The 25,973-nt window shown below is 39.3% G+C and overlaps 1 long non-coding RNA gene across 1 annotated transcript in view; it reads left to right on the plus strand.

Annotated features, from left to right (window-relative positions):
* The window catches only part of LOC140725457 (uncharacterized), a 40,040-nt gene extending 24,723 nt beyond the window's left edge, over nt 1–15,317 (plus strand). The window contains exons 3-5 of the long non-coding RNA XR_012098351.1: nt 2,669–2,736; nt 7,935–8,127; nt 12,712–15,317. This is a non-coding gene — a long non-coding RNA (uncharacterized lncRNA). The remainder of the gene's footprint in view (nt 1–2,668; nt 2,737–7,934; nt 8,128–12,711) is intronic.
* Nucleotides 15,318–25,973: the final 10,656 nt, after the last annotated feature.

Consider the following 25,973-nt stretch of genomic DNA (forward strand, 5'->3'; position numbering starts at 1 on the left):
GAGTGCTTAGTGGGGGGCAACGATGCTTTTTTTGCTGGTGGGGGAGGAGGGAATTGTTGCTTTGCTGCTGCTTATCCATGGGAGGGGGGAGCTGGGGGGGGCTATGGGGTTCTAACATTTAACTGTCATTCATTCTTTGGGGCTCTGTTTTGTGGATACTTGTAAAGAAAAAGAATTTCAGGATGTATATTATATACAATTCTCTGACATTAAATGTGCCTTTGAAACCTTTTTTTCCAGTCACGATGAAGGGTCTCAGCCCAAAATGGTGCTAGTTTATTCATTTTTTATAGATGCTGACTGACCTGTTGAGTTACTCCAGCATTTTGTATGTTACTCTGAATTTCCAGCATCTACCAAATCTCGCGTGTTAAGAAATGGTAAGGCAGTTTTGGGAAGGTGTACTTGCTATCAACAAATGAAGTTAAGTTGAAGAGTTAGGTCATTGCTTACTGGGGTTTGAAAGTGTGATTGGTGATCTTATTGAAACATATGAAATTCTGAGAAGTATTGACCGAATTGATGCTCGGGAGGTTATATCCCATGTAAAGTCACTTAGACCTAGGGAGCATTGTTTCAGGTTAAGGAATCACTTGCTTAAGATGGAAACAAGGAGAAATTCCTTCTATCAAGAGTGATGACTCTGGCATTCTATACCTTACAGAGCTATGAACTTGTTGAATATATTCAATGCTGAGTCATTGGATGATAGAACACTACCAGAGAGCATCAGGCCCTTCAGCCCATCTAGTTTGTGTCAGTCTGGTCTTTCTGGACCATAACCCACTATATCTCCCTCATTTTCCTAAATGTTACAATTGAACTCACATCTACCACTTCAGCTGGCAGTTCTTTTCACACTCACACCACCCTCTAAGTCAGGGGTTCCCAACCATTTTTTATGCCTGGGACTAATGCCATCAAGCAAGGGACCTGTGGTTCCCAGATTGGGAACTCCAGTTGTAAGTGAAGAAACTGCCCCTTAGATTCCCCTTAAATATTTCACCTTCACCCTCTCCCTGAAACCTTGAGTTCTAAACTCACCCAGGATGAGGGGATGTTGACAGACATTTAAAGAAGGGATCAAGAGAAAGAGAAAAAGAGGTGTGGAGGCCAAGATTGCATCACTATGATCTTATTGAACAGAGGAGCAGACTCCAGAGGGCTGATTGGGTTACCCGTGCTCTCATTTCTCATGTTTCCCCTAAGGAAGCTTGATGAAGTCTAGAGCGTAGGTGGTTGCAGGGAGATATCTGCACTATTTACTGTTCCCTGTGGGAGAGAAACATAATTAGCTTGTTCTCATAAGTCCCACGCTCTAAAATAAAAGCAACTCAAATAAATTAAATATCACAGGATTCCATCTGAGGCTTTAACACCCATAGGTTAAGAAGAGGAAGAGAGTCAGGATTAGCAGTCCTTAATGTTATTGCTTTCACAAGAAATATCTTTGAATCTCTCTGTCCATATTTGTTTATAGAAGTTGGTGAGAATAAAATTGCCTTCAGCCTTAATATTTACTATCAAATGGTCCAATCCAGTCATTGACAGCTAACATTGCGATCACACCTACTGTGGAAATTAATTTTTGGATGATTAGCATCCACATTATTATACCAACAAGTTAGCACCTTTAGGAGAGGAAAGAAGAGCAAGGTTCAGAAACCTTGCAGTCCACAACAGAGTCCACTGAAATTATGCTGCGTGGGACACCTGCTGCGTTTGATTAGGGTGTGTATTTCATGCATGGAAAACTCATAATGCACAATGCAGTCTTAACATGATTCTCGGCACCTAAGTAGTTAAAGGCCCCCAATGTCAGGAAGCACAGATGAAGTGCAAGCCATTGTTTAAGCCCATTTGTCAGCTGGAACCTATACTGCAATGGTTTACTGAGATGAAGAGAGCCAGCATGGAAAATAGAACATTAAGCCCATTTTTTTTATATCTGATTAGACATTGCGATGGCAAAATTGAACAAGGAGCTAAGGGTTTGGACAAGATCACCCCACCTCATAAGATACAGTATGGGGCAGGCTTTACCTGCCTAATGCTGAGTAAAATATCTGTCAGTTTGATAAAAGGTGCAAAACTTACAGCTTATATAGATTATAGTTCAATTAACTCCAAAGTAATAGTTCAAATAATGTCTACCCTTTAAAGAATACCTGAGCAAGTTTGTGTCCTTCCATTAAAGGCTACTTTCCATGTCAGGGACACAAGAAAGTCTTCAGATGCTGGATATCCAAAGCAACACCTACTCTCCTCTCCTAGCAGATTCCTTTTCTCCAACTCTTTATCTTTCATAAAAAACTCTTGGCTTCATCTATCAACTTTTAGCTAGCCTCCTTCCACCTTTCTTTTTCTTCTGGAATCTTCCCCCTTCCATTTCAATCCAGAAGAACGTCTTGTGCAAAACGTTGCCTGCTTATTCATTTCCATGATGCTACCTGACCGCTGAGTTCCTCAAGTATTTTGAGTGTGTTTCCTAGTCAGATTTTTATTGCTCCTTAATCTTGTATCCCAGGCTCAGTGTTGCTGAACAAATGCTAACCATGCATTGAACATATGCAACACTTACCCTCACGTTTGCTGGTAAAAGTCACATTTTGATTTATCTGTGGTAGGGAAGTGCAGATCATATGTTGTTATTAATTTGTTACCTCAGATAGATCAAGTGATGCATCGTATGGACAAAATACAAATCACCATGTAATGATCAGATACCTGGATCAGGTGGGTACCACAGAAGTTATCAATGGATAGAGCAAAATAAAAATAACTGAACATTGGTTGACATTTTTCATTGCTTTAAAATTTTCAACGTTATGCTTAAGGTCTGAAAGTTGGTTCCTGAAATTCCAACACTTGGTGAAGAATTGAAATATAAAGAAACTTGGGACAAAAATTGCTGAAAGACTGTTCAATAGGTTTTAACAATACTTATCTAAACAAAATACAGGCAAGAAAGTGCAAGACAACATTATTTTATAAACATTTGGCCTCAGTAAATGACTAAATTTCTTTGAGGTGGTGATTGGACTACTGACCCAGAGATATTCAGTAGATCTAATGTGAACTTGGTTTCATATGGGAAGAGATAAAGTCCACATCTGAAGTATAGAAAAAACGTGAAAGTAAAGAAAAGGAATAGCAAATTAACTTGTTGCATTAAAAAACAAATTGAAAATATGAAACAAAAAGTAGCGATATAGTGTATGCTGCTTTTGAGCCAATGATCATCCAATGAAATCGTGCCCATTCTCTTCCTTAAGTGCAGGGATCAATTTTTTTTCTACATCTATACAGTTTGAACAGAATTTGAAATATAATGGTACTGAAATTACAGCATAATATTAAATAAAATTACTCGCAGTAATTAAGGGAAATAGGAAGCACATGACAAAACATTCCTCTTGCACTCTAAAACCTCTATAAACACAATATGTAGGTAGATTTATAAACTGTAAAGCTTGAAATTCTTTTGTTGTTATCCACCCAGCATGGATGTGTTTCCTTTCTATGGTGTAGGTAAACTTAGTCAACCTTTGCCCCTGATGACAGCAAGACTCTAGTACTCTATCAGCACCAGAGGCCAAGTAGGAACGCTATGTTTGTACATTTTAACCCTGAAGGGGTATTTTCAAAGAATTCTGTAATACTGAGCTCTGATTATATAGTTCATTTTGACTCAAAGTGATGTTGTTAGTCTGTTGACTTCAATCTGAAAATGATCTTTGCATGACTGGGAATATTTGCAATTCTGCATCATTTGATATTTCACTTTTCCTGTTTATAAGAGAAGGTCCTGCAGAAATTCTAACTAAAATCTCAGGCAATTAATGCAGAGTGAAAAAAGCATGTCAGGATATGATGGAAGTAAATAATCATTTTCAACAGCTTCTACGTGCTCAATGCTGTATGGTTAATTAGATGTTTTGTACAGAACACACATTATTAATACATTCAGATAGTTCCAGCATGTGAAGATTATTGCAGTTTCAGGAAATCAGACACTATGGAATGCTCAGTAAAATCCCCCTTCCTTTTCAACATCCTTTTCAATTACATGAAAATTTGTCAAATCAAGATTCGAACAAGCTTTTGTTTCAGAGTCTGTATCTTTTGATAAAGGAGGTGTAACAAATATGAAGCTTTCTAAAGTCAAAACTTTAAAGGTTGGAGTCTTAAATTTTCCTTCCTGGGGAACAAATATTGTTTTTAAGTACATTTAGACTATCTCAGCTTTTAGAGTTACTAGTTAATTGCAGAGTCTACTCAACACTTTTTCAAACAGTAATGTAGAATAACCACTTAAAGAATGGAAACAATACCATTGTTTACTTCTGACTGAAGGGCTGGGAGCCTCAGTGAGCAAGACAAATGTTACAGTTATATTTTAATTGCTGGTATTGATAGTATCTCTCAGTGCCGTTTTGAAAACAAACTAGCTTCTACTCCTTATTATGATTAGAAAGGACTGAATTGCAAACACATCACAAAAATGGTTATGATAGAACAATTTTTCCTATACAAAAGATTTTCCATTGTAAAGACCACTCAGGAAGCAAGTTTTATGCTGTGGTATCAGATTACTTTTCATGGCTTAAAGAATAGTAAATCGCCTCTTCTAAAGCTCAACTATACATACCAAGAAGTGAGCATGTTTGGCTTCTTCTCTGTCTTATATCAGCTGATGACAACTGTATCCTAGAACAAAAACATGGTAGTTTAAACTAATTGCATTGCAATCTTCTCTATTTATGATAGTATGAATAAGAAAGTATTAAATTTAACTATAATGTCCTTGTAGTCAAATAGTCAAACAATGTCCGTGGTCATTTGTGAGCTGTATATTCTGGTACAGTACAATCAAGTAGCTTCAGGATGCTTCTTGCTACATAGTTCATGTAGTATGTTGCTGACTATGAGATACTCAATCCATTTGTACAGTTGTTCATGTTACTGGTGTCTGCTATACTGGGTGCAGTCTGTTAGACAGAGGTACTATTGGTAGCAGATGTATAGAGCTCCCACATTCGAGAGTCAATTTGTTCAGATTACAAAAAAATAATTACTGGCTTGCATTGCCACAAGCCTTGCAGACCTCCACATAAAACTAAACAATCAAGGACACTTTTTTGGGGTTTTTTTAGTGAAGGGAATATCAGATCTCCTGAATTGAAACAAGGACTGAAAATGCTAAATTGGGAATGTTTGTCTCAAGCATTTATGTAGAATATATGCTATGTTGCGATGTGGGCACAGAAAAGGAGAAGCACAGAGATGGAGGCAGACACAGTGATACCAATACACTGGCACATGATTACCAACACAGAAACATACGTTGGTGTATTGATAGTTCTGCATATTTATCTGCACAGGCTACTGATACACATATATGCATTTCCTCAAGTAAACAAATATAAATGTACATATTATATGCGTCCAAAAATGAGACATCTGATGCAAAATATGAGCAGGAGCAGAGACATATGGAAACATACCCTATTCCTAGACTCATTAATAATTGGCTGTCAACACAAAGTGTAAGGGGTAATAATTCTGCATTAGTTGCTATCCCTAAACATGTAATATATGCTTCAGTCTGCCAGGAAGTTCAGTTCAAAGAAGACAGAATTCTAGAACACATTAATGTGTAAACATACACTGGGTATTAACTTATAGTTTCCATCACACTGAATAATCTGAGCTCCTTATTTGTTATTCACTTTATGAGTGATTTGGTCCGACCACTCTTCTAGAAATTATACGTTTCAAGTCAAGTTTATTGTCATTACATGTATATCGTCAAATGAGACAATGCACAAGCACAAACTATGAGCACACATAACACACAATAACTTAGGAAAATAAGAATTAAACCTATGAATGAATTACGCATAGCTAAATAAAGTGCATAAATTAAATATTGTATGGCACAGTACAAATTATCCAGAGACACTTCGAATGCAATGTGGCAGGGAGTTTGGCAACCTAATGGCCTGAGGGAAGAAGCTGGCTGCCATCCTGACCATTCTCGACTTCATGTATCAGAGTCTCTTTCCTGATCGTAGAATGTCAAAGAGATTACTAGATGGATGGATGGCTGGGATCCTTGATAATACTAAGGGTACATGTATGCAGCACTCCTAATATCAATATCTTGATATCATAAATCAGATATTAAATCAATATCAATTTTTTAATGAAAAGTTTGGGGATTGATTGATGAATGTTAACCATACATATGCTTTGATTTAAACAATTCTCATGTTATTAACCTCTTTGGGTTAATGGGATACCAAACAGAGGTATGTCAGCTTTGCATTAGATAGACAAACTGGTTAACAGATGAACATGTAATGGTAACCATACATCAGATGAAATGATAAACTAATACCTTGCCTGCTTTTTTAGGTTTTTTGCCTTGTGTTCTGACTAGTATATATCCATCAACCAAGATAACCAAAAGCAGATTATCTGACCATTAATTTCATTGCTTTCTGTGGGTCCTCAAATTGACTGCAACTCTACCTTCCACTTCCTTCCATTAAAAAAAGTTTTTGGTTGAAAGTACTTTCTGATATCCTAAGGTCATAAATAGACTACAATAATGCAAGTTCTGCCTGTCTTCATTTGACCTCTGCTTCCCCATGACCTTCTTGACAATGCAGAAGTGCCATCTGAGATGAGAACCCTTTTCCTAGACCACTCAGCTCACCTATTAAACAAAAACAGGAGGTTCATTTGACTTTATGTGTATGTTTTTTTTTTCCTTTGGAATTCGTCACCTCACTAAAATTTCTTCTCATCTTTTAGGTCGTTTACCTCCAGTCAGGAAATCAGTGACTGAAATACCCCATAAGACTCTGTATTAAATTTAATGCTTGCGAGACACCTGCTGTTAGTGACCCAAAAAAGCCCAAAGCTCATCTGACATTTTATTAGCCAGAGTTCCATTAGTTTAAAATAATCACATCAAACAAATTTCCTTAGCAGACTATGCTCAATAAAGCAAACTACAGTTTAAAAAAATCAAAATAAACGTGCCAGATGCATAGTTTAAAGCCAATAAATCATCTGTCATTTAAAGTCTTACCTTTTCATAGTGGTTCCTTGTGACTAAAGCAGTAGGAGGTACACAACTGCAAAAGCTGGTGTGCTTGCTGAAACTCATTACATTTATACCCAGGAATGAAAATGCATTGATGAACCAGTCTTTAAGACTTCTCTCTGTGCACTTTATTACTTGCCTTACAAAACGGTGACATTTTAACTTTTATGACTGTAAATATGCTGCCAATTTGCCTAAACAACCAATGACCACTTTAAGTGAAATTTACTTGACAAATGTGTTATCAAAGACAAGGCATGAATGTGTTGCTTACTAAGTGAACTACATAATCCATTCAAGCAGCCTCTCAGTCTTTGGCTGATTTTTTAAAAGGGAGAGACAGACATCCATTTACTTAACGTATTTTATGACTTCAGATGTCATCAAATACTTTACAGCCAATGAAGATTTTTTGAAGTGTATTTGCTGTTGCAATAATACGAAATTCAGCATTTAGTTCTGTTTGCTGGGGTTGGAAAATCACTGAATGTAAATAAATATTAATATTCTTCTTGTTGACCTCTGAAGTACAATATATCCTGCTGACTGTAGTAGCAGAATGATTTTGTTTTAGTAATAAGGTTTTAACATGAGCAATTAATTCAGCTTGGGAATATTCAGGAGATGTATTCCAAACTAATAGTGAATGAGGAAATTGACAATACCATGATTACGTTAAAAGTGAAAGAACAAAGGTTGGTAGAATTAAGTGGGCAAGTCATCAGTCTGTGAGGGATGCATCCTCAGATTTTGAGGGAAATATGGGAGGAAATCGCCAAGACACTGACAATAATTCTCTGATGTTTTTTGGATACAGCGATACAAGAAGACAGATCCAAGGATGGCAAATACTCCTTCCATGCTCGAACATGCCAAACCATACTGATTATTCATGAACAAAACTTGAAACTTACTGCATAAAGGCAGAGTTGACAGCATGGATGCAAAATTAGCTAAGTTACAGACAACGGGGGTAATGGCGAATAGATTATTCTTTGAATTGGAGAAAGGTAAATCGTGGTGTTCCCCAGGATTTGTTGTTTGGGCCATTCATTTTATTTTATATTAGTGAACTACATATGTGGACGGTGTGGGGCAGTAGTGCATGATCCCAGAATCCAAATTTGTGAAAACTTGGCGGTGTAGTGAACCATGAAGGGGGAAGCGCTAGATTGCAGAAGGATGCAATCATGCTGGAGGAATAGGCACATACATCAGATTTCTCCCTCCGGTAAAAAAATTCCCTCCCCCCACCTCTTACTCTATATCCCCCTCTGACATTTCACCTCTTCTCACCTGCCTTTCACTTCCCCCGCATCCCCTCTGCCTTTCCTTTCTCTTATGGTCCACTCTCCTTTCATATCAGATTCCTTCTTCTCCAGCCCTTGAACTTTCCTACCCACTTGTCTTCACCTAACACCTTCTAGCTAGCCTCCTTCCCCAACCTCCACCTTTTTTATTCTGGCATCTTCTCCCTTCCAGCTCAGTCCTGAAGAAGAGTTTCAGCATTAAATGTAGGTGGTTTATTGATTTCCATAGATGCTGCCTGACCATCTGAGCTCCTCCAGCATTTTGTGTGTTGCTATGAATTTCCAATGTCTACGGACTTGCTCATGTTGACATCAGATAAAGTTAAATGAGGAGAAATGAGAGGTGCTGAATTTTGGCAGGAAGAAGGAGGAGAGGCAATGTAGAATGAAAAATACTGTTAAAATGGAGTGAAGGAGCAAAATAACTTAAGGATACAAATCATTGCGAGTGGAAACAAAGGCTGAGAAAACTCTTAATAAAGTACACACACAAAATGCTGGAGGAAATCAGCAGAGCAGGCAGCATCTATGGAAATGAATAAACAGTCGACGTTTCCGGCTGAGACCCATCATTGGGTAAAAGAAGGGTGAAGATGCCAGAATAAAAAGGTAGGGGGAGAGGAAGGATTACAAACTAGAAGGCGATAGCTGAAACCAAGTGGGTGGGGGGAGTGAGAAACTGGGAGTTGTGAAGTAGAAACGGAAAAGAGCTGGAGAATAAGGAATCTGATAATAGAGGAGAGTGGACATTGGGAGAGAGGGAAGGAGAAGACATCAAGGGAAGGTGATAAGCAGGTAAGGAAAAGAAGTAAGAGGCTACAGTAGTGTGGTGAACTACATATACCAGAGTGGTTTGCTCCCAACAGACCCCTGCTGACTGCTGCTCTTGTGGCTCCTCCCACAAACCCCTGTATAAAGGCGAATGAGGCCTGAGGCCGGCCCTCATTCTCCAGGATGTTGTGTTGTTCATTCTTCCAGTCAATAAAAGCCGATATCTCACTTCTTACGTCTCAGAGTGAGTTATTGATGGTGCATCAAGTAGGGAATAGAAGATGAGGGAAGGGAGAAGGAAAAGAAAAATTAACAGAAGGAGGAATCGAGGTTCTTGCCATTAGATTGGAGGCTACCAAGATGGAGTAGGCTGTGTTGCTCCTTCTATCCTGAGAGTGGCCTCATCGTGGCAGAAGAGGAGGACATTGACCGACATGTCAGAATGGGAAATAGTAATCGGAATTAAAATGGTTGGCCACTGGGAAATTCCAGTTTTTTGCAGATGGCGCAGAGGTGCATGATTACGCAGTCCCCCAAGTTACATCAGGTGACACCAGTGTAGAGGAGGCCGCATTGGAAGCATTGGACAACCAACCAGATCTGCCAATGAAGTGTTCCCTCACAGCAATGACTGTTTGGGGCCCTAAATGGAGGTGAGGGAGGAAGTGAATAGTCTGGTGTAGCATTTCTGTCACTTGCAGGGATTCTATAGATGTACAGTGGAGAGCATTTTGACAGACTGCATCACTGTCTGGTACAGAGGGGCTACGGCACAGGACCAAAAGAAGCTGCAGAAGGCTGTAAATCTAGTCAGCTCCATCTTGAGCACTAGCCTACAAAGTACCAAGGACATCTTTAGGGAGCGGTGTCTCAGAAAGGCAAAGTCCATTATTAAGGACCTCCAGCACCCTGGGCATGCCCTTTTCTCACTGTGACCATAGATAGGAGGTACAGAAGCCTGAAGGCACACACTCAGCGATTCAGGAATAGCTTCTTCCCCTCTGCCATCCGATTCCTCAAAGGATATTGAAGCTTTGGGCACTACCTCACTTTTTTTAATATACAGTATTTCTATTTTTGCACATTTTAAAAAACTATTCAATATATATAATTGGTTTACTTGTTTATTTATTATCATGTTTTATTTTATTTATTATTACTATTTTTTTCTCTCTGCTAGATTATGTACGGCATTGAATTGCAGCTGCTAAGTTAACAAATTTCACGTCACATGCTGATGATAATAAACCTGATTTTGATTCTGTATGGGCCAGGAGGGAGATTGGAGGGGAGGGAGAATGGACAAGAGAATCATGGAGGGAGTGATCACAGTGGAGGTGAAAGTGAAAGTGGAGAGTAGGGTGAAGGCAAAGATGTGTTTGGTGTTAGAATCTCGTTGAATATGGCAGAGGTTGCAGAGAATGATGTGTTGGATGTGGAGACTCATGGAGTGGTAGGTGAGGGACAAAGGACACTATCCCTGTTAAAGTAGCAAGAAAATAGGTCAGTATGGATGTTCGGGAAATGAAGGAGATGTGAGTGAGGGCAGCATCAATGGTAGAGGAAAGGAAACCCCATTCTTTGAAGAAGGAGGAGATCTCTGCCATATTGGAAAGGAAAGCTTCGTCCTGGGAACAGATGTGATGGAGATGAAGGAGCTGAGAGAAAAGATTAGCATTTTTACAAGAGACGGTGTGGGAAGAGGTATTGTCAAGATAGCCATGGGAGCTGGTGGGTTCACAAAAGATGTCGGTAGTCAGACATGCAGACAGAGAGATTGAGAAAGGGGAAAGAGGTGTCAGAAATGGACCAAGTGAACTTAAGTGCAGGATGGAAGTTGGGGGGAAGCTGATGATAAAGGTAAGTGCTGTATGTGTGCATGAAGCAACACCAGGGCAGTTGTTAATGTAGCATAGAAAGAGTGACGGAGCATTACCAGGGAGAGCTTGCAACGTTGACTGTTCCACATAGCTAGCAAAAAGGCAGGCTTAGCTACGGCCCATACAAGTGTCCATGGCTACCTCTTGAGTTTGGAGAAAGTGGAAGGAGCCAAAGAAAAAATTGCTGAGGATGAGGATCAATTCCTCCAGATGGAGAAGGGAGGTGGTGGAGGGGGACTGGTCAGATCTGTTGTCAGAAAAGAAGCAGAGAGCTTTAAGGCCTTTTTTTGGGGATTAGAGGTGTATAGGGACTGGATATCCATAGTGAAATGAGGTGGTCAGGCCCAGGGAATTTAAAGTTGTTGAGAAGATCAAGAGCATGTAAAGTGTCATGGATGTAGATGGGAAGGTATTGAACCAAGGGGGATAGAATGGAGTTGAGGTATGTGGTCACAAGTTCAGTGGGACAGGAGCAATCATAAACAATCGGCTTACCCAGACAGTCAGGTTTGTGCATTTGGGTAGGACATAGTAATGAGCAGGGAACTATGATTTTAGTGGCAGTCAATGGGAAATCTCCAGAGTTGATGAGGTTAGTGATGGTGCAGGAAGCAGTAGCCTGATGGAAGAGAGTGGGGTTAGTTGCAAGGGAAGAGGAGATGTCTGAGAGTTATCACCTGGCCTCAGCAAGGTAGAGCTCAATCTGCCACACTATAACAGTACCCTCTTCATCTGTAGGTTTCCTGGTAAAGATGGGTTTGGTGAGGAGAGAGTAGAGAACAGTGTCTCTCTCCCTCTCTCTCTCACTCTCAGGGAAATGCTTAGCAAAAATATGGAGGTTGTTTAGGAAGTACTTACATGCGGTTCTGAATAAGTTTGTCCTATTAAGGCAGGGAAAGTATGATAGATAGATAGATAGATAGATAGATAGATAGATAGATATATAGATAGATAGATACTTTATTCATCCCCATGGCAATAAAAGGTTGATAAGAGGGGTGGAACATTTAGTCAAGAGGAAGAAGGAAAATTGCATAAGCTTTAAGAAGCAAAAATCAGATAGGGATCTTGAGAGCTATAATGTAGCCAGGAAAGAGCTTAAGAAGCAACTTAGGAGAGCTAGAATTAGAATGAGAAAGCCTTGGTGAGTATGATTAAGGAAAACCCCAAGATGTTCTACATGTATGTGAAGAAAAGAAGGATGACTAGAGTGAGGTTAGAGCTGCTGAAGGATAAAAGATGAAGCATATTTTTAAAGGTAGAGGACATAGTGGACGTCCTTAAAGAATATGTTGCTTCAGTATTCATCAGGGAGAATAACTGCTTGTAATTGTAGACTTGTATTTGCAGCTTTTTAGATGCTGAAGAAGCCCATGTATATGGATGATTAAAAAAATTTATAGGACTGAGAAATTGGAGACAACCAACATAAAATCTTATTTACTTCATGAAGTTCCAATTCTAGGGAATAGCTGTCTCATGATAAAAATAAATTCAACATTAAATAGTTCAATGAACATGCAGATTATCTGATTATTATCATAAACATGATTTGTAATTCTTCTGCACTGAGAAATTTGAATGCACTATTTTGATGGAAGTTGTTCTAAAGCTTTGTTTTTTTTTGCCACAGGCTGGAATAGTTCTCTGTAGCTTTTTTTTTGTTTTGCACTGATCTTCAGCTGGATGTTAACCAAGTCAGAAATAACAGCAGTCGCTCATAGCCAGCAGACCAAAAACAAATCATTACCTATTGATTTCAGGACAATTAATTAAACCTTTATAGAGAATAAGTAACAGAAGCCACTGAATGGCAGACACTTGTTCGAATCATACTCTGGTCTGGAATCCCAGGTACCTCGCAGACACATCCAATCAAAAGGGGTTATCTTTCACCACAGCTATTTGGAGAAACTAATCAAATGAGGTCATCTATCAACACCACCAACTGAACAGCCAATTGAATATGCTCCTGGGGCGAAATGCTAAAAAGCTGCATGGTCTAATGTCATGAAAATGTTACAAAGTCAGTGCAAAATGGTCTGAGAAGGAAGCAAATATTTATTTTTTGAGGGAATTTTATCAATGCAATCAAAGAAACAAATTAAAATAACTTGTAGTTGGCTGAGATTTTATTGCTTTCTGTGCTTTCAACTAATTTACTACAATACTCCCAGAAGATAAGCCTTGTAGTTCACTAAAATTATTCTAAATTATGTTATTGTATTTAGTATTTTCCTTTGTTGTAAAACTGCCATCTTTTATAACATTTGTTCAGATTAATTTTGCAACCACTTATTTACTACGCGCTTTGAAATAATTTATGTAAATGAGGCAGTTATAAATTGATCCAGAATAAATTAGAACCATTAAAGATTCTACACTACAGTTTGCATGAATTGAACTTGCATATTCCCACTGATCAATCCAACATGTACAGTACATACCTTTTTTAATGTTTCTACATAGAACTTTGGGAGCAATACTCTTTATATATGAGCTCCTCTTTAATTATTCTGTTACAGTTACTTAGTCAAGGACAAGGTGAAGGTCAATTTCTGGGCATCTGATCTGTGTCCTCTGCCAATGGACTGTGCAGCATGTTCACTGGTGGAGCCCAAATGTACAAAATTGTGGATCCAGAGAAGCATTTCACATCTGACCCATTAAACGTACACTAGCCATGACTTGCATTTGTGGTGTCACCAGTCTCTATATGAAAAGTAATAGATGTTATATTCCTAATAAACACAGTAATAAACACATTACTACAGTTTAATAGTAACAATTCAAATTAATTTGTCGGGCATAAGAGTGATTTTAGTAACTTTTTTTTACTTTTCATTACTTAAAGCCTTTTGTTTATAAATGTCTCTGATCATAAGTGACATTTTTAAAACATTTTAGTAGTGAGCTTTTGTCCGCTTTGTGAGACCCGTCGCAGCTTATGGCCTATTCTGCTTTGTGGGAGAGTTGTGGCAGTGATGTCTCCCAATAATGAGACCCATGGAGCTGCAAAAGGAGAGTCGTAAGGTAAGAATAGTGTGGGTAGTGAACAGGAGCTTGGGGCTAGATAAAGCTTGAACTTGCCAAATTTTAATGATTTTTTGCACTAGAAGGTACTCTTAATTAGAAGCCAAAAAGTGTAGATTCAGCTACAGGTGACCAGGACCTCTTATGTTGCTCCTCAACCAATAAGGATGTTGCAATTTTAATGAGTTTGATACAGGATTCAGTCCAGCTGATGATAATGCCATTGGCTGATTAGATTCTTTCTTGTTTGAAATGGCCACTATCTGCCACATGTATAATGTGAATATTGCTTACCATTGTCATTCACTCACCAGAATTTATTTATAATTGCTATTGGTTGAGGGATAAACATTAGTCAGGATGCCAGCATGAAGAGTCCTTCACATAAAACAGAGAGTCCCAGACATCTCAAGTAGTGCACACTTCAGTACCTCACAGGACTTGCTGGCTGAATTTTATGCTCAAGTCTCCTTATTGCAACTTGAAACCGCAATCTTCTGTCTCAGAAGTGCAATATTACTGAGCCACAGCTGAAGACAAAAGAATACCACATCTATAAAGACATCACAGCCACAGCCCACTAATCTGTTAATACAACATTTTGGTTGTTTCCTTTCATGTTCAGAACATTCATTGTGAGGGAATGCTTCCATTTTCAGATTTCACTTTTTCTTAGCCTGCAAGTTCCTTGAGTGTTCCACTTTACATTTCTTTCTGACCGGGTTGAAGACATTCAATTATTAGACTACAAGCTTTCCAAAAATGCCTTTGATTTCTTTTTCATGAGTAAAAGAATAACAATGACTCATTGTTGGCTTTGTCACATTAATGAAAACTGATAGTGAAATTTTGTGTGCATTAATTTTGAAGTCTTGATACCTTTGTACTTTAATAAAATGACTGTGAGAGACATGCTACCCATCAGTATCAATGTCAAATTATTTACACCCAAACTTAAGTATTATCATACCCTGACATTATTGGGTTTATTATTATAAAAGGATGAAAATGATTATAAAAATACAACTTTAATTCAGAGGTTCATTTAATACAAGTAAAAAGCTAAATTAAGGCATTCCACTTTAAAACATGCTTTGAATATTTTGTGAAGGACAAATTAATACAATTGTGTTAATGTGTTCTAATTGACGGAATGAAAAGTCAGATTTATTTATTTCCATTCTATCTCCATGAATCATACATAGTAAAAAGACAAAATCTAGAAATTAGTTCTAACTATAGATGTAGTAAATCTATCACTGAAGTCCATCTGTTCTGATTATTTTTGTTGCTGACATTAAAATCTGTAACAACATCAAAATATATGTATTATATTTTCTTGCCAGGAACTTCAGTTGAAACACTTGTCCAGTATTGTCAATCCTTTCAAAGGAATTCTTTATTTTTATGATTTCATAGTATCTCAGAATTATCAAACAAGGAATGAAAATATTCAGAAGAAACTTGCTTACACCAGTTGTTGGGTTGCTGCTACAATAATCTTGTGCATTGCTTGCACACACTCATACACCTGCAGAAAAGCATTTCTCTATTTGTTCCCTTTCTGTTGAAAGGCTATTGATATTAATCTTGTTTCTTCTTCCACAAATTCTCTTTGACCTTGATGCACCATCAATAACTCTTGGAGATGTGAGTTAAGGTAGGCTTTTATTGGCTGGAAGAAAGCACAAGCAGCAAGCGACCACCACACAATATCCTAGAGACTGAGGAAAGAGCAGTGCCTCCAATCGCCTTTATACCGGGGCCTGTGGGAGGAGCCATGGTCAGTGGGAGGAGCCACAGGAGCAGTCAGCAGGGGGGACGTGTCCAGATAGGTATATGTAGTTAACCACAGACCTGCTGAATGCTTTTAATTTGAATTGTTAATTCCATCTAATTTAGTATTATTCCACATCAGTGGTTACAGTACGTCACATTATATTGGAAGAAGTTGTTTCTCTCCACACCTTCTGGCAAATTAAGCAGCAACCTTACCATTTCTTTAGCATTTGCCTGTTTTTTATGAGGCTGAGTTGCTAGCTCAATGCTCAACCCAGAGTGGATGGAAAGCGTGCAAGGAGCTGGCCAGATTCAAACCTGGGACCATATGCCTCCAAGTACTGTGCTAATGCCACTACATTACAATGGAGGACCTCATAAATGGTCACACCAGAGAGAAAAATAGTTTAAACCATGCACAAAACACCGATACAAGACTTACAATACACTGTTCACTGTTGATCAGACTGAATGCATTTGGAACTGTGCTTCTGTGATCATCCCTTGCCAACAATACCCTCACTCACCAGGCACTCTGCCCTGTACCAACAAGATGTGTAACCCTTGTCCTTGCACCTCCTCCCTTAGTGCTATCCAAGACCATAAACATCCCTTCCATAGACTGAGGGGTGACCTGACCTAAGTGTTTAAAATGATCAGAAGCACACTGGCAAGTGCCTGGAATGAGCTGCTGGGGAGGTGATGGAAGTAGATATGATAGCAACATTTAAGAGGGACATGGACAAGCAGTGAACAGAAGGATTGGACCATGTACAGGCAGATGGGATTATTGTCATTGCAGACATGGTAGACTGAGGGGGCTGCTCCTGTGTTCTACTGTTCTATGTTCTATCTTTGAACTGCTCTTTAAATATATTATTCTTAAAGGCACCATATCTGATTGTTAAAGGTGATAATTGGGACTCATAACCACTAGTAGCAGTAAAGGAAATGACCAGTATCTATTATCTCCAAAGCCAAAATTGAAAAAAAAACACAACGAAAAAATCTTTGAAGATATTTTTTTAAATTAGCAGATGATTAAAAGCACTGAATATACATTTTCTGATTTCTGTGCACTTACAAAACATTCTTCACTTTCTTAAGTATATTTAGTTTTAAATCACCTAAAATACATGATCATTTCCATTATAGTAATTATCTGAGGAAACCTGTGTACATATGTTAGGAACCTGGCTAATTTCTCACATTACTTCAAGTTGTAAAACAGACAGGTGATGTTTAATAAACACTCCTGCTTTGATATATTGCTTAAGTTGTCATCAGGTTGTCCATATATGCTTTGACCTTGTAACAAGTTTCTAGCCGTTGGCAGATTATCTCCTTAGACAATCCCTCGGGGCTGAAGATGACTTCGGTATACTATATCCAGACATTGAAAGATTTGGCTAAACATACTGTGAATTATGTAACTGATAGCTAAGTTTGTGATGACAAAGAACTATTTAGTTCCATTCATTGCGTCAGAACATCCTAAAGCTCTAAACCACTAATGAATTCCTTTTGATTTTCTCCCAAATAATAATGATAGGCAAAATGCCATCAATGGGATCCCATAGATAGAATATAAAATAGAACTTGCCAGTGAGGTGGAGATCTAAAACTTGAGGCAGGACTGATGTCACTACAAAGGCAACTGGGAACTTTGACCTTCAGGTGAAGAGAAAGAACACATATCTATATTTAATGTTAATATGTCAGTCATTCTTGCTAACTTGCACTAATTTTAAAGTTTGATAACTGCAAAATTCATCCATTAAGGGAAGATTCTTCTCTTTGTCTCCTCATTGCAAAGCCAATGCATGATACAGAAAGAAGAAGGGTCTCAGCTGAAATGCTGACTATTTATTATTTTCCATAGATGCTGCCTGCCCTGCTGAATTCCTCCAGCATTTGGCATGTGTTGGTTTGGATTCATGCTTTCTCATGTTTATGATTCAACTTCTGTTTACACTTCAGGTAGAATATTACTGAGAGAACTGATATTACATAAAACCTGGAGACAGGAAACTGCAGATACTGTAAATCTGGATCTGTACACAAAGGAGCTGCATCAAGCAGTATCAATAGACGAAAATGGACGGTTGATGTTTTGTGTAGGAATTCTTTATCGGGATTTATTTCCACAAACTGTCTTTTTTGCAGTTCTCAAACTTCAAAATTAATGCATACATAAAAGGGAATATTGATGTATAACCAATACTGATGTCAAACCAATTTTAGAGATTTTCAAGGAGGTTACCGGGAAAGTTGAGGAAGGAAAGTCAAAGGAAATTGGTCACATGGACACACACAAAATGCTGGAGGAACTCAGCAGGCCAGGCAGCATCTATGGAGAAGAATACAGTCAATGTTAAGGGCTGAGACCCTTCGGCAGGACTGGAGGAAAAAAATGCTGGGGCATAGATTCAAAAGGTGGGGGGAGGGGAGGGAGAAACACAAGATGATAGGTGAAACTTGAAGGGGAAGGGATGAAGTCAAGAGCTGGAAAGTTGATTGGTGTAAGAGACAGGGCTGCTGAAGGGGGAGTCTGATAGAAGATGACAGAGGCTATGGAAGAAAGAAAAGGGGGGCGAGGAGCACCAGAGCAAGGCAAAGGGCAGGCTAAGAGATAAGGTGAGAGAGGGAAAAGCGGATGGGGACTGGTGGAGGAGAGGGCAGGGTGGCAGGGAGACATTAGCGGAAGTTCAAGAAATCAATATTCATGCCATCAGGATGGTGGCTACCCAGATGTAATATAAGATGTTGTTCCTCCAACCTAAGTGTGGCCTCATCATGACAGTAGAGGAGGCCATGGACAGACATATCGGAATGGCAATGGGAATTTGAATTAAAATGGGTGGCCACTGGTTGTTCTGGTGGACGGAGCATAGGTGCTCAGTGAAATGGAGCATAGGCCCACGGCCTCCTCTGCTGTCGCGATGAGGCCACACTCCGGTCGGAGAAACAACACCTTATATTCATTCTGGGTATCCTCCAACCTGATGGCATGAGCATTGATTTCTCGAACTTCCGTTAATGCCCTCCCACCAACCCCCCCCCCCCCCACCCTCTCCTTCACCAGTCCACATCCTCTTTTCCCTTTCTCGCCTCCCTCTGGTGCTTGATCTGTATCTCTGTATTTCTTTCACCAATCAACTTCCCAGCTGTTTACTTTATCCCTCTCCCTCCTTTTAAATTTCCTTCTGTTTCCCTCTCCTCTCTCCCACCTTTTAAATCTATTCTTCACCTTTTTGTTTCTCCAGTCCTGCCAAAGGATCTTGGCCCGAAATGTCAGCTGTACTCTTTTCCGTAGATGCTGCCTGGCCTGTTGAGTTCCTCCAGCATTTTGTGTGTGTTGCTTGAATTTCCAGCCTCTGCAGATTCTCTCTTGTTTGTTGACATGGACTTTGCCAAAGGTTCGACAAAGTCCCGCATGGGAAACTGGTCCAGAATGTTCATTCACTTGGCATTCAGGGTGAATTAGTAAATTGGATTCGACATTGGCGCAGCAGGGAAAGTCAGATAGTATTAGTTGATGGTTGCCTCTCTGCCTAGTGCTGTGCTCCAGTAATTGGAGCTGTTTTCATTGTTGATTGTCATCTATCAATGATTTGATGATAATGTGGTAAACTGGATGAGCAAACTTGCGGATGACACCAAGATTATGGGCATAGTGGACAGCAAGAAAGGTTGCAGTGAGATCTGGACCAGATGGAAAAATGGCAAATGGAAATTAATGCAAACAAATGTGAAATGTTGGACTTTGGGAGGGCAAACTAGGATAAGACTTGCAGAGTGAACAGTAGAGCACCGAGGAATGCAGTAGAACAAAGATATCTGGGAATATAGATCCATAATCCTTTGATCACAGGTAGACCGGGTTGCAAAGAGAGCTTTTGGCTTATTGGATTTCATAAATTGGAGTACTGAGTACAGAAATTGGGATGTTATATTGCAGTCCTATAAGATATTGGTGAGGCCAAATTTGGAGTGTTTTGTGCAGTTCTGGCTACCTAACTACAGGAAAAATATCAATAATATTAAAAGAGTACAAAGAAAAAAATGAAAATATGTTGCTGGAACTTAAGAGCCTGAATTATAGGGAAAGGTTGAAGAGGTTGGAGTTTTTTCCCCTGGAGCATAACAATATGAGGGAAGATTTGCTGGAGGTATACAATATTAGGGTTATAGATAGGATAAAAGCAAGCAGGTTTTTCATTGAGAACCCTTTTTTCATGGGTTAAGGGTGAAAGGTGAAATGTTTAAGGGAAATCTGAGGGAAACATCTTCACTCAGGGGTTACAAGTTTGGAATTAGCTGCCGATGGAAGTGGCAGATGTGAATTTGATTGCAAGATTTAAGAGAAGTTTGGGTAAGTAGATAGATGGGAGATGTATGGAAAACTATGGAACGGGTATGAGTCAATGGGATTAGGTTGGGCCAAAGGGCCTGTTTCTGTATGGTACCACTGTATAGTTCTACTAGCATTAAATTTAGACTTGAGTTATTTTGCTTCACCTATAATTAGAGGCTCAGGGTGCCTCAGTAATAACTTCAGCCCTGTCTCTGAATTAGTAGACTCTGGTTTTTAAACCTTTCTTCTTGCTGTTGAGTTCTATCTTGCATGTTATCAGCTCTATTGATGACCTCTTTCCCTAACATTGTATTTTGGAGAAAACCAAAGGAATTCATTATCTGTGAGGTACTTTCATGTTCTGTCACAATGAATGGAACTAAATAGTTCTTTGCTCTGATGTAGGATCACACTCAAAATGCCAATGGTCCATTTCTCTCCATAGGTGCCTGATTTGTCCAGTTGCTTTGCCAGTTCTTTTGTGTTCCTTTAGAATGAAACTTTTTTTAATGTTTAGCTTTCAAAGAATTCAGAAAAGAAATACCCCTGACTTCAGCTTCTGGGCATTCTGAACTCAGTGATGATGAAAATCACAGGTAATGCTGATCCGATTGTTCCTCAGCAATATTAACATTTCATGTCCCACCCATTTCTGCAGTAGACTGTTTTCAGGTCACTTATCCTAAGCAGTAACTCTTTCATATGACATTGTTAAAATAAATTTGAGATGCAATCACATTATGTTGAGTTTGTATTTGTGTAAAGCATCTATTGGCACAGTTGTGCTGAGCAATTTATTGTGGCTTACTAATAAACCTATCCCTGCACAGGCCTCTGGGTGTTTTTTGTGGTTGCAATATGTGTCATATGCAACACATGTCTCCAAAGAAGAACATGATATTTTTCAACTTCTTAGGAGGTCTTGTTAATGGAAAGCATTGGGTAAGGATCTGTTTTTACAGCCATTGAAGACTCATTTAGTTTGTCGAAGTAACATTATATGAAACACTAGCATCAGCAGTCTACAATATCAGGCTACAATTAATTGAAAATAGCAGCTGACTTCCATGAGCTTACAGAAGTAGGAATGTCATATAAAATTGTATGATTAAAAAATGTTTTTTAACTTCTAGTTCCTGTTATCACTTCTCTTCATCTTTCCATTTCTTTATCTCTTTCTAACCAACTTCTTTCGCAGTATTTTTCTTTACCTACGCTTCTCTTTATTCTTTGCTCGATCTTTCTTTCACAAAACTGAAGTAGAATTTTCAAGAATACTTGAAAATAATCCAATCCATTCCTTGTTTTATGGCTTTGCTGTCATCTGTTCTCACTCCTGTAGATATCAGAATCGGAATCAGAATCAGGTTTATGATCACTGGAATGTGATGTAGCAGCAGCAGTTCAGTGCAATATATAATATAGCAGAGAACAAAAAATAAATAAAATAATAATAATAAATACTTAAGTAAATCAATTACAGTATATGTATATTGAATAGATTAAAAAACATACAAAAGATGGAAATAGTGTATATTTAAAAAAAGTGAGATAGTGTCCAAGGGTTCAATATCCATTTAGGAATCGGATGGCAGAGGGGAAGAAGCTGTTCCTGAATTGCTGAGTGTGTGCCTTCAGGCTTCTGTACATCCTACTTGATGGTAACAGTGAGAAAATGGCATGTGCTGGATGCTGAAGGTCCTTAATGGACACTGCCTTTCTGAGACACTGTCACCCTGATGATGTCCTGGGTACTTTATAGGCTAGAATCCAAGACAGAGCTGACTAGATTTACAACCCTCTGCACCTTCTTTTGGTCCTGTACAGTAGCCCGCGCACCCACCCCCATACCAAACAGTGCCGCAGCCAATCAGAATGCTCTCCATGGTACATCTATAGAAGTTTTTGAGTGTATTTGTTGACAGGCTAAATCTCTTCAAACTCCTAATGAAGTATAGCCACTGTCTTGCCTTCTTTATAACTGCATTGATATGTTGGGACCAGGTTAGATCGTCAGAGATCTTGACACCCAGGAACTTGAAACTGCTCACTCTCTCCACTTCTGATCTCTCTATGAGGATTGGTATGTGTTCCTTCTTCTTACCATTCCTGAAGTCCAAAATCAGCTCTTTCAGCTTACTGACATTGAGTGCAAGGTTGTTGCTATGGCACCAATCCACTAGTTGGTATACCACACTCTTGTACGCCCTCTTGTCACCAACTGAGATTCTACCAACAATGGTTGTATCATCAGCAATTTTATAGATGGTGATTGAGCTATGCCTAGCCACACAGGCATGGGTATAGAGAGAGTAGAGCAGTGGGCTAAGCACACAACCCTGGGGTGCGCCCAGTGTTGCTTGTCAGCGAGGAGGATATGTTATCACCAATCCTCACAGACTGTGGTTTTCCGGTTAGGAACTCGAGGATCCATTTGCAGAGGCAGGTGTAGAGGCCCAGGTTCGACAACTTCTCAATCAGGATTGTGGGAATGATGGTATTAAATGCTGAGCTATAAATAAACAGCATCCTGACATAGGTGCTTGTGTTATCTAGGTGATATAAAGCCATTCAAGAGAGCCATTGAGATTGCATCTGCCATTGACCTAGTGTGGCGACAGGCAAATTGCAATGGGTCCGGGTCTTTGCTGAGGCAGGAGTTCAGTCTAGTCATGAACAACCTCTCAAAACATTTCATCACTGTAGATGTGAGTGCTACCGGGCAATAGTAATTAAGGCAGCTCACATTATTTTTCTTAGGTACTGGTATAATTGTTGCCTTTTTTAAGCGAGTGGGAACTTCCGCCCATAGCAGTGAGAGGTTGAAAATATCCTTGAATACTCCCGCTAGTTGATTGGCACATGTTTTCAGAGTCTTACCAGGTACTCCACCTGGACCTTTCGCCTTACAAGGGTTCACTTGCTTTAAGGACAACCTGACGTTGGCCTCTGAGATGGAGATTACAGGGTTATCAGGTACAGCAGGGATCTTCACAGCTGTAGTTGTGTTCTCCCTTTCAAAGCGGGCATAGAAGGCATTGAGTTCATCTAGTAGTGAAGCATTGCTGCCATTCATGTTATAGGGTTTCGCTCTGTAGGAAGTGATGTCCTACAAACCCTGCCATAGCTGAAATTTGAAATTGTCTCTTCGTCCTTGAAATTGCCCTCCACAAATCATACCTGGTTTTCTGATACAGGCCTGGGTCGCCAGACTTGAATGCCACAGATCTAGCTTTCAGCAGACGATGTACCTCCTGGTTCATCCACGGCTTTTAGTTTGGGAATATACAGTAAGACTTTCTAAGCACACACTCATCCACACAGGTTTTAATGACGTCAGTAACAACTGCAGTATACTTATCCAGGTTCGAGGATGAATCTTTGAATATCCACCGATTCAAAGCAGTCCTGCAGGTGCTCCTGTGCTTCCCTTGTCCATATCTTCTTGGTCCTCATATAGGGCCAGATACAGGGACATTAGAAGAAATCCAGCAGGCCAGGGTAGGGGAATAGTAGCTTTTTATTTGTAAGTGCTATCCTATTATCCCAACACGGATAGCACACTTGGATTAATATCGTGTGGTGACAGGTTATGCTCATTTTGTACATTAAAGGGAAAACTTAGCACATACAATGCAAGTTTTTGAATGATTGACCAGATCAATTTCCCTATTGGATGCCTTGCACGCCATCTTTCTCCCCCATCCACCTCATTGCCCCTGGATATATTGAATGAAGACATAAATGGTCTGGAAGTAATCCTATCCTTTAAAGAAATACGATTTGCCAAAACAATAACTTATTCACATTTAATACAATAAAGAATCCTAAAATAGTTCTCAGTAACATCACTGGACAATATGGTGCAAGATGAAACAACTTCAGAGCTTACAGCAAATTGTCAAAGGGATAGGCTTGAGGAGAAACACTGACAGTCAAAGCTTGGGCTTGTATGTCCTGCAGACCAGATCATTTTCGTTCATGAAACGTGAACCAATTAATCTCTTTCAGAACATTAAGGAAGACAAATAGTAGTAGTGTAATCACCCGAGTCGAGGATGTTATCCTCTGAAGGGATTATTTCTTTAATGGAGAACGTCTGTTTGTTGCTTTGCTTAACATAAGAAGGCTAATGCATGGCAGCCTCCACATGGTCCATGACAGATCGGGTACCTGGGTCCAGTGGTGTGGTCTGCAATATGACAGGACACCTTTCCCTGCCATTGTGATGTGTCGTCATCCTCCCATCTGCTCCAGTGTTAAGCTGTTTCAAGGAAAAGGTAAGCATCAACCCATCATTAACCAGTTTTGGTGAATAACAACTGCATTGAATTCACACAAAATACTGGAGCAACTCAACATGTCAGGCTCTCTCTATGGAGGAGAATAAACATTTGATACTTCAGGTTGATAGATGCTGCCTGACTTGCTGAGTTACTCCACACTTTGTGTGTGTTGCTCAAGATTTCCTGCATCTGCAGAATCTCCTGTGTTTATGTGTGCATTAATTTATGCTGTTTAATTTATTTTTCTCCTGTAACATAAAGAACAAGCTGATTACAAAAGAGGAAGGAAGTAATTCAACCTAAGGTATTCAGCTTGACCCTGGGCTAAGTTGTTTTAATAAACAAGCAATTTTAACACATCAACAAAAATGTCAACAGAATGCAGACATCTCAAAAATAAAGGGGTAGCCTATAACTGTTCCTTTTAAGATGACCACGATCATAGTTTAGACATGGCTCATCTTGATCTTAGCCAGTCATGCAATTCCAAATGAGTTAGCTCCATTAATCAAGGGCAGACAATATCCTTCTTTTACTCAATTACTTCAGCCATTCTATAACTTTGTAAGCTTTGCTCATGGCAAAGGAACCTTCAACAAATACAATAGACAGAAATCCATGTGCAGAAACATGCTGATTTGATGTCAGCACTGCAAAATTGAAGCTAAATGACTCAGTTCATGCTGGTGTTCAATGCATCAAATGTTCAATAGCGGTAAAGATAGAGGAAGTACAGAGGTATCCAGAGGAGATCAATGAGCTGCTCAGTATTCACCTAGGACTTGAAGGATAGAAAAATAAGAGAGGGGTCTGCTGATATTTTGGGGATCAGGAAGGAGAAGGTATTGGAGCTCCTGAAGAACATTAAGGTGGATGAGTCCCAAAAGCCTGATGGGATCTAACCTGGGTAATTAAGAAAGGTACGACAGGGGATTGCTAATGTCTTAATGGAGATATATTTATCCTCTTCAGCCAAAGGCAAAGTCCCAGAAGACTGAAGAATAACTAATGTTGTTCCTCAGTTTAAGAAGGGCAACAGAGATGTACCAGGAAGTTCTAGACCAGTGAGACATACTGCAGTGGTACGGAAATTATTGGAGGAAATCTTTAAAGTCTATACACATCTGAAAAAGTATAAACCTGTCAGGGATAGCCAGAATAGCTTTGTGTGGGAGAGGTCATGTCTTTCAAATTTACTTGAGTATTTTATTGTGCTTTGGATGGTCAAATAGAAGAGGAAGATTTACAGTAGATGGCAGGACCATTAAGAGCTTCAACATACAGAGGGATCATTGGATGCAAGTCCATTGCTCCCTGACGATGATAATACAAACAGATAAGCACTTAAGTTGTCTGAGTCAGAATCAGGTTTATTATCGCTGATTTATTATCTGTATGATATTTGGTAATTTGCAATACATTAAAAGGGAGACTGAAGCA

The sequence above is a fragment of the Hemitrygon akajei genome, chromosome 3 (assembly GCF_048418815.1).
Source record: "Hemitrygon akajei chromosome 3, sHemAka1.3, whole genome shotgun sequence".
Taxonomy (NCBI): Eukaryota; Metazoa; Chordata; class Chondrichthyes; order Myliobatiformes; family Dasyatidae; genus Hemitrygon; species Hemitrygon akajei.